Consider the following 10,614-nt stretch of genomic DNA (forward strand, 5'->3'; position numbering starts at 1 on the left):
CAACCCTTAATCTGACCCTGAACTAAACCCAATTCTAACGTGAACCCTACAACCTAAAGTGTGAACTATCATGTCCTCACAAGGTCAAAATGTCCATCTTTTCAATCCTAAATCAGGAAGATGCAATCTTGTCTCTGCAGCCAGATCCAGATCAAAAAAATAAAATAATATGACACCTACTGTGTGCAAATAGCATTTAAAAGTCACATCGTTAATTTGACGTCGAAAAAAAAAAAGCGCCATGTCATAACTGTGACCTTCCTGCGGGTTTTAATTAGTGTTTAATTAGCAGTGGCTGAGCAGATTTGCAATTCTAGTTGGACACAGAACGGTGGGACGGGACCTCAGCAGCAGGCTGCATGATGGGAGTTTTTGGCCCGATTACCCATGGTGCCACCTGTCAGCTCGCATCACGTCAGCACACCTCAGGCACCGGTGGCGCCACACGGCGCTGCGGCCTGCCGCTGAGAGCAACTCTTCCTCCTCCACTCCTCAACTTATGCCCGTTAAGTGCGCTGACTGGTTTCTGTGGTCCAAGCAGGAGTGTTTTGTCTTTGAGTAAATAAATAAATAAATGTTCCACATGAAAAGCAGTAACTTTAACTAGTAAATGTGTGCTTTGGGAAGTCAATCTAAAGTTTCAAGATCTTATATTTTATATTCCAACAAGAAAATGAGTTATTACGTTATTATGTGGCCATTACGGCAACAGGAGGACGCCGTCGTCTGACATATTGGAAGCTGTGGGGAGCCATTATGAAAGGAGAGAGGAATATTTGGTGGCACTGTGTCAGCAAATGAGGTTTGTTTTTAACTTTTTTGAATTTGACAACTTCTACCAAACAATCCTGAAATACGTGTATTGAACCCACAACATTCCCATAATTTATCCAGATGAGAGAATATCTTTGGGTTTCTCAAGTGGCTTCTGTATCGGAGATGGAATACCCAAAATACACCATGGACTCATCGCCTGTTGTTCTTACAGAGAAGGAAGCCTGACTTAAACGACAACAGGCATCCGCGCCCCGCCCGCCCCGCCCGCCCCCCCGCGGCGCGCAGTGCCATGAAGTGACAGGGAGAAAACAGAGAGCAGCTTGAGTCGCGGATCAGTGCTGTCACCTGTGGCTGACGACCTGCAGTGAAACCTCCGACCTGAGACGAGACTGCTGCATATGGTCGCGGCGACGCATCCTGTCAGTGTTTGACTGTTTTTATGCAGCGACAAACAACAAACAACACCTGAACACTTGTGTTCATCTGATGTTTCTCTCATCATCGATTAACACTTTAACACCTTTTTTTTTTTGCTTATTTTAATCATAAAAGGGCCAGAAAATGTCCTTTAGAGTTTAATGCATTTGCCCAATCTCTTAAAATAGTGTAACAGTGCATTTAAAATGAAGAGATCGTCCAAAAACAGGCCACGTTTTTCCAACTCTCTCCTCTCTGGTGGTGACAAAGATGCTGATTTGTCGGCTTCCTGCAAAAGCGTGAGTGAAATTACCGTAATACCCACATATTGGTTTTGACTTGCAACTTCTCTGCGTTCAGAATTCTGACTTTAATCTGAGAATTCTGACTTTAATCTGAGAATTCTGACTTTAATCTGATTTAAATCTCAAAAATGTGACTTTAAACTGCCTTTTTTCCTCAAAATGATGACTTTACTCTGACTTTTTTCTCAGAATTATGACTTTAATATGACTTTTTTTTCCTCATAATTCTGACTTTAATCTAGAAATAACAACCAAATGCTATCCTCAACTGCTGTCAGGACTGCGTCTAACAATACAAAGGACGAGAGGGAAACTGTTCAGCACTCACAGGGCGGAGCCAGCTGAGCAGGAGCAGCACCAGGTGAGTTGATTAACTCAGCTGAGTCGAGTTAACTAATCAAGTGGTCAAGACAACACTCTGAATTTCAAATAAATCACTTTTAAAAGTGTCACCAGTGCTGTCTGTGGTCTCTGTGGTCCCTGCGGTCTCTGTGGTCTCTGTGGTCTCTGTGGTCTCTGCTCTTCGGTCTTCGCTTTACTTGGATAAACTGAGTTCCACGAGCTTGTGTTCAGAAAGTGAAGCTCCCCACAGTCAAATGGATACTGACTCAGCATTATTTGAGAGGAAAAGTACACACTGGAGGCTAAAGTGGAACGAGTCGAACAGATGGAAACACAAAGTTGAGATTTACTCCCAAAAATGAAACAGACTGTAAGTGCTTTTGTGTGTGTGTGTGTGTGTGTGTGTGTGTGTGTGTGTGTGTGTGTGTGTGTGTGTGCTGTCCTCAGTTTACATGCATATGCCGCAGTACTGGCAGATGTGCTCTTCCCTGAGGGTCGACGTCAATTCAGTTTATGTGCGTGAAGTGTGAAAATTGGATGGAGATTAAGAACAAAGGTGAATTTTATAAAACTTACCTGAGGTAAAGGAGAGTTATGTAAGTGTCCCTTCTTTTGTAAATGCTTAAAAACTGTATCTTTTACTAAATGTAACTAAATTTAGCTGCAGTAAATTCATGACCTTTAACCTTTCGGCCGTGTTTGTGCCTTTGTGCTTCTAATGAAACTGAATTGCAGCCTCAGGGAAGCTTTGATACCAACATGTGATTCATTCTTTAATCTGACTTTAATCTCAGAATTCTGACTTTAATGCTCAGAATTCTGACTTTAATGCTCAGAATTCTGACTTGAATCTGACTTTAATACTCAGAATTCTGACTTTTAATCTGATTTTAATCTCAGAATTCTGACTTGAATCCTGATTTTAATCTCAGAATTCTGACTTTAATCCACAATTCTGACTTTAATCTGATTTTAAACCAGAATTCTGACTTTAATCTGATTTTTTTCTCAGAATTCTGACATTAATCTGACTTTTTTTCTCAGAATTCTGACTTTAATCTGATTTTAATCCAGAATTCTGATTTTAATCAGATTTTTTTCTCAGAATTCTGACTTGAATCCTGACTTTGTACTCAGAATTCTGACTTTAATACATAATTTTGATTTTAATGCAGAATTCTGACTTTAATCAGATTTTTTTCTCAGAATCCATCTCAGAATTCATGCTGTTTGTTTTTTTTTTTACATGTGGCCCTAATACTGTTCCGTAAAAGGGTTTGTGAGTTAATTATTCGATTTGTCTGCAGTCATGTCATCAGTATGGTTTAGTTTGTGTTGCAACAGCAATCCCCTTAAATTCCTTGCACTAAATACTTAAACATCATCTCTGCTTTCATCAAATGAACTTGGATTACAGGTGCGTAACATGTCCAGTGTCAGACCGTGGGTCACTGGTGCAGATGCAGATGCAATAATTTGAGATGACCGGCGCCGGGCGAGGGTTGAAGTGAGTGAGCTTTAAACAGGCCGCATGATGCTCGGCGGGTGTTCTATTGCGCTGATAAGGCAGCAGGGGGACGAGTCAAGTACAGATCAGCTTCTGACACGAAGCCAAACGAACCTGCTGGAGAGGACGAGGTGACTTTGCAGACATGCTCCAACATTTTATGAAGGCGTCTGATAACCCACTGGCACGTTGAGTGCTGTGACCCAGTGAAGCAGATTTGTGGGCGGTGTGGAACTTGAATATTTATTGTGGAGTATTCGTATTTTGACTCGACGATGACATGACGCTCTGTTCTGAGAGACGGCGACAGTGTTGCCTCTTGCTGACATGATGGACTCCGTCGTCACGTGTGTCTCACCTGCTGTGGAGAAGCTGTGTGTCCACACTGACGCTCTCGGTAGTTACCGGGGTAACGTGCTTATATCCGGTTATCTGGGCCGGCCCCCGCTCGGTTGTGTGCCCAAGAGTTTTCCCACCTTTTGCATTGCAGGGGCGTGTCTGTGTGAGAGAGAGTCTATGGTAAAGGAACCGGAAATCCGTCACTTGAGCGGCACGAGAACATTTTAAAACTACACTTAAATCCAGATTACACGCGCTAGTCACAGACTGTATAGTGTGTAGCTCGAGACTAGATTTCAATGTACCCATGCTACCAAATCTCTCCACTCTGGAGACAATTATCTTATCTTATCTTACTTTATCTTATCTTAACACGACAACTAATAAAAACTCAACTAAAACTAAGTATTTACATCGAATAAGAACAAGCAAACCCGCTTTAAAAGCTAATTAAAACTAAATAAAAAAGCTCCAGCGAGGGTTAGCAGGGTTAACCAGCACTGTGTGCACTCAATTAACCGCACTTTGTTTGTCTTTAACACCAACTGCAGATGACGAGGTTGTAAAACACACATGCGGTAATTAGCCGTTTGTTCCCCGTCACCGTCACAGTCACTCACTGAGCTGCACGCTTCCTCACAACACGACGATCACGGTTATGTCGCTCATTCATAGTGAAGAGAACTCAGAGGGAAGAAGAAAACCGGCTGCGACATCATTCAGGACGACAACCACGAGGTCGGCGCTCGTGTGATTTAATCCCGCCTGTGAATAATACATGTCATTAAGAACACGGCACGCACGCATGAATGGGCCGGCCGAGGCTGACTAATGTGAAGTCAAGGAAGGACGTGGAAGCTTTTCAAGATCTCTCCCCCCCTCCCCTCATTCTTCTGAGCCGTTTTGGATTTCCACTTCACGGCTCATTAGTTCCTCCCTGGATGATTACCAGGATGGGCTCGTGTCACCCGGGGCATCAGAGGTGCTCAGGAGTCCAGTGGACTGTCACAAGGCCACAGCAGCAGTGTGTAAAAAGACACATTAAGTCCTAAACAGAGGTTCATTCATATAACCTAACCCTAAAACCAGGTCTTAACCTTGAAAAAGCCCTTTAACCCTTTAACAGCGGGCGTATAACAGACGACACGTTGGCGCACTTTGCATTACCGTAAATACGCAACGATTTGTGCTATCGGACAAAAAAACTAACGTCATGGTTATTACGGTCATTCCTGAGTTTGGAAAAAACACAGTTTCCATTTATTTTTTGCCCTGTTTTTGGACATCACATTTCAAATTTAACGCAAAATCTGGAGTTCATATACAACTCTAGTGTTTTTTCTCACTGTTAAATTGTTAATACGCAATTGTAACATGCAATAAATTAGTAAATAACTGCCAGATATTGAAAGTTATCCTGGAAAAATGGGCAAAAGCACTTAGAGGATAACTTTTATGGTTAAAATAACAAAACATCCAGACGGTCCTCACTCCCTTAGGTTTTTCGGCAGACACACACACACGTACACACTGCTAATTTGCACTAAACTGTAAGTGCACTTGTGAACGTCACTGGCCAAATTATCCAATGTCTACAGTGATATTTTAATGTTTTAAAAGACTTTTATTGTGGCATATCTCTTTGTTTTATGATCGCTTGTCGATTGCAGTACCTGTTAAAAATGTAAAATGAAGATTTTACCTGTAATCATCCTAATGGGGGGGAAATGAATGTCTGTATAAAACTTCATGGCAATCTTTTCAATAATTGACATTTAAAAAAAAAGAAATAAAAACCTCCAGGGAGACATTTAACTGTCGCAGCACCTGCTCTCATTCACCATCGCCGCGTAGCATCGCTCTGTACAGTCTAATAGGTTTCGAACGTGTTTTTGTGCAAACATGATTTTCTAAACGATATCTCCCGAGGCACAAGTGGTGAGGGATGTTCACGGAGCTGTTCCAGCAAAATGTGGACACCCAGGACAAGAGGAGCAGCTCCAGCACATTGCACATGGCAGGTCTCTATATCTCAGCGTTGCCCTGAGGTTAATAAAGACGCATGCAATTATGTAATTTTTCTCCAGATGGCACTGAAAAGGGAAAACAGAAATAATAACGCCATTTTCACCCTGTGTGGAATCCTTGAGTGCGCTCCACAGGTAATCTCGACGTGACACGAGCTTATAAAGGCAATTTACTGTTGTTTTTCACTCAGCTTTATTAAATTTCGGGTCCCAGGACTTGGCCGTTATCTTAGACAGCTTTAGGTTATTGTGCACATAAAAACAAAGCAGATGGTTGTCACCAGAGTCCAAAGCTACAGCGTTATCTGTTACGGGTCTTAAGTTGCCACTGTTATCTCGCTGCGAGATAAATGTAACAATATGTTATTGATCAGAGGCCCAATTGTGGCTGAGCCACCTCTGTGAATATTATAATTCTGCTTTAAACCCTCGGGACTGTAACACAAAAGCAACCGTGAAGCTAATGTACCTGCGGCGATTTTCCAATGTAATAACCGCTTTTGATTTTGACCTGAGCCGTCCTCGAGCATTCACGGTGACAAGAAGGACGAGAGTTTCTGACTTTCTGACTTCCATGATCACATAAAGAAAACCGAGTACAGACTAATAAAAAGAACGAGGGAAAACAAAATGGAGCAGCATTACTGTTTTCTCCTGATTTAATTGAAGAAAATATGGGTTCATCCAATTATTTACTTGCTCTAAACAATGACACAATGACTCTGGGGACAGTGCCAGATATATATATATATATATATAAGTATGATAGTCAATAATGGATTTCTGCAGAATTTGACTCAAAGGCAGCATCTATAACCTAAACAGAAGGGGTCCAAGAATCGACCCCTGAGGTACTCCACCTGTCGCAGCCATTTGATCCAATCTATAACTTCCAATGTTCACAAAATAACTCAACAGCTCCTCCAAGTAGGACCTGAACCGTTATAGCACTGTTCCGTTGAGTCGTGCCCATGTGTCCATCCTCTTTAACAGTACAGTGTGATCCACAGTATCAAATGCAGCACTGAGACCAGAACTGACACCTTACCTGATTCAGGGTTCGACCTTATCATTAATCAATCTAATAGGAGCGGTTTCTGTGATGAGGTCGGTGACCTGAGTGGAGTTGGAGAGGTTTGTGCGTCGCCTTGTATTTATTTATTACCTCTGTAGGACCTTTTTCTGGCCTAAACACTGACCGTGTCAGGTCCAGCAGTCGTCATGGAGACCGAAACCTGGTTCTAATTTGGCGGAACCAAAAGTCTGAGGAACTGGTGGAGTTTAGGGCTAGGATTTGAATTGCGGTTAAGGTTAGGTATTATATGACTGTTATGGTTAAGGTTTGGGATAGCGCTTTGGTTAGGCTGTACAGATTAATGGGGTTAGGGTTAGGATTAGGGTAACCTTTAGGGTTAACCCTAAATAAGAGTTCAGGTAAAAACTTTTGAGGCACAGCCCGTATAAATGATCCGTGGCACCGTCTTCGCTTCATTCCGTCATCACTCATCTGCGAAGCTCAGTGCAATTTCGACCAATTAGCACACGGCACTGCAGGAAAGTGCGTCTCATCAATAATCCATGGCACATTATTTAGAATGGAAATGAAAGATTCATGCTCGAGGATCTTAAAAAGACGAGAACGTCACTTCCAGCCGTCAAAGGTGCACTTTATGAATTATCTTTAGCTCTTTTTTTCCCCTCAAACTTCCCGAGAGATGTCACTCATAATCTGTCGTCGGCAGTCATGGACACCATCTGTGTTTATTTTTCATTAAACGGGACTCTCTCATCTTTCTTCATTACGGCTAATCTCTGCTATATATGTATTAATTAATAATTCAGAGACATGGAAACGGGATGATTGCACTGGTGAGCAACAAGGAACCTTACTTACTGACTCATCTTTCCAAGCACGCCGACCCGAGAGATATTTACCAGCAGTGTTTTTGACTTTGACATCTTTAAAATATCCACAAACCGATAAAGCTGGAACAATATGGAAATACTTGCTTTGGGGCAAAAAACGCAGCGAGGTTCATCCCAATATGGAATTCAGCCGAGCTTTTCCTATTTAATGTCAAGTTCATGTGCATGTGCATAAGTAATTATGGCGCGATGGAGATGGGACCACATGATGGGCACTGGCTGTATGCCCAAAATAAACACCTTATCAGAGGGGTGGTGCTGGGTAAATGGCCCACGGTCATCAGCCCACTGAGGACTTCTGACAGTCATCTCACCTAATTAGAATTCAGCACCTTGCCGACTGCTCTGGGCGAACGGTTTCTATTTTGATGTGGCGCACATTTTCATCAAGAGTAAACAGGGCCACTGTTGTTTTGTGCTAAGTATAGAAGGAAGTTCAGGCAAGTCCAGGCGAGCATACGCCGAACAGTCCGAGACGCTGCTCAACAACGAGATCAGACGTTTGAGGAGGCGGATGAGTTGTTTCAGAGCGGGACAAAGCAAACAGAGACAGGACATCTATGCTGTCACACATCGGTCGTCTCACACACAGACCCGGCCGGAATCATGGATGTGTTATGAGAAACGAGTGCTAGTGATAACATTCCCAGACAAAATAAGAGTTGGAAAGATCAGGTTGCTGACCCTGACCCTAAAACCAGGTCTTCACCCTCAAAAGGCCCTTTTAAGGGGTGCTAGAACTTGAGGACCAGTCAAAATGACCTCACTTTCCCCCCAAAAAACCCTTATCCTAACCTTAACCGTAACCTATTCCCACTTCTAACCCTAACCCTTAAACCAGGCTTAAACCCTCAGTTTTGCAAACAACTAAAGGTTAAATTGTCAATTTTCTAGTATTGTTGAATTTATGATGGATTGAAATTCAAATTTGCAAAGGCCTTATTTGGTTTACGGGGAGCATGGGGGATCAATTCACCTCCTCACAGCTTCCTCTGTGGAAAGACACACCTGTCGTCCCCTCACTTCACTTCCAGCAGCACATCTCCCGCCTGACAGTACAGAATGCACATAGACAGGCACATAGACAGGCCGTGCAATTATAAAGCCGCAGTGAAGTGTGCGTTGTTGTGAGGGAGATGGTAGAGTTTGACAGTGACATTGTGGCGTTTTTAAAAGAAAGAGATGCTCTCGTGTTTATTTTAACATCAACCACGTCTGAGATGACAGCGTGTAATATTTTTGGTTACCGCTTAAAAATGAAACCCACACGAGAACTCTGGGACTTTGTGTTATAGAAAGTAATAGCGTACATACATACTGTGTGTCAGGATTTCTCACAGTGAAATCGACATAGATCATAACACTCTTTGGTTTCCTGGCGACAGAAAGCGACACAAGCCGGTTTGTGAGAAATAAGGACATGAGGAAACCAGAGACAACGCACTCCTGGTCAGCAGAAGAACATCAGTGGGGGATCTGAGTGGAAAGAGCTCTGGGGGAAAAACAAACCGGTATTTACATATTAAAGTTCATTCTAATTTGAAAAGGTCAGGTAAAGCGACGCGAGGAGAGCAGAAGAACGGCTAATGAAAACGCTGTTAATTTAACTTCAGCGAGGAGCGCGAGGCGTCCGTTTGACTGCTGATGATATTTCCATCCTGCGCTGTTTTAAAGCTGTCCCCAGGTGACATCAACATTCCTGCCACGGGCGAAAACCTGTATTTTTAGTGTGGCTGGCATATAACTGCCAAACAAAATGGAAAAAAAGAGACCGGCGCCTTTTGTGGTCACGACTTATTGGATATTTCCACCAGGTCTCTAAAGACTAAAGGAATCGCCAAACTTACGTACAAATCTGTGTCCCCTCGGGTGCCATTAGAAAGGGCAGCTACTTCCGCCTCTGGAACCCAGCGAGGCGCTACGCTGCTGTAATCTGTGGCTTCAGAACAGTGAGTCGTGGCAGGGCCACCATGTGGTTCATGTCAGGGGCCTCGCACAGCTCCAATAATGAGGCAACTTTTGCTGAACCAGGACATCAGAAGCCTCCACGCAGCTCTGCACAGAGGCTTTTGACCACGGAATGAATGAATGAATGAATGGATTTCTCCGCTGCTGCTGCTGCTGCTGCACACTCCCTTCTTGTTTTACATCAAGAAATAATGATTCTTGGGTGTGTGAGATCATAAAATTCGAGGGGTGCTAATATGTCTAGTATAGTCTGCCGCCGCCAGGGACGGTTACTGTCAGGTGGTTCGCGAGTTGGACGCAGATTGAAATATGTCGGCACTTATTGGTTGGATTATCATGTCATTTGGCAAAGACATGCACAGTCTCTTCATCTAGGCTGTTACCTATAGTTACCACGTCATTTAGTTTACGAGCTAAAATGTCAGCACATGGAATCATTTGAGACCAATAAGTGCAATATGTGGAATGAAAACAACAAAATGTTGTCCAAAGACTGGGGGACAGTTTCAGTCCCGCCCTGTTATGTAGTCGTGTTGTGCAGCAAATGCATCACTTTCCCGACCGAAGACGCTGATTAGTCTGGAGCGAATAGCTTTGAGTTTGACAGAGACGGATTATTGCTACACCTGCACCGGTCCCCACAAGTTATAAAATGATAAAACTCGCTTTCAGCCTCCAGCTGTGCACATAATTGTCAGGTGTTTGTTTAGAGACCATCGATGCAACTTTCCCTCAATCCTGCTGCAGGGTTTTTTTTTTTCCCCTTTAATCCCAACGTGTATTAAATGTTGAATTGCAGCTTTATAATCACTTTAGTTCAACGGTATATTTCCGAGGTGGATATAGTACGACAACGTCAGTCACATACAGAAGATGATGGTAACAGAACCTTTCAAACACTTTATGAAACCATGAATGATCCCGAGATAAAACATCACCACTTAACTTGTGTGTTATGATCAAATCAATATTACAGTGTGTGTGTGTGTGTGTCCAACGACTGAGC

Source organism: Solea senegalensis, linkage group LG16 (assembly GCF_019176455.1).
Source record: "Solea senegalensis isolate Sse05_10M linkage group LG16, IFAPA_SoseM_1, whole genome shotgun sequence".
Classification (NCBI taxonomy): Eukaryota; Metazoa; Chordata; class Actinopteri; order Pleuronectiformes; family Soleidae; genus Solea; species Solea senegalensis.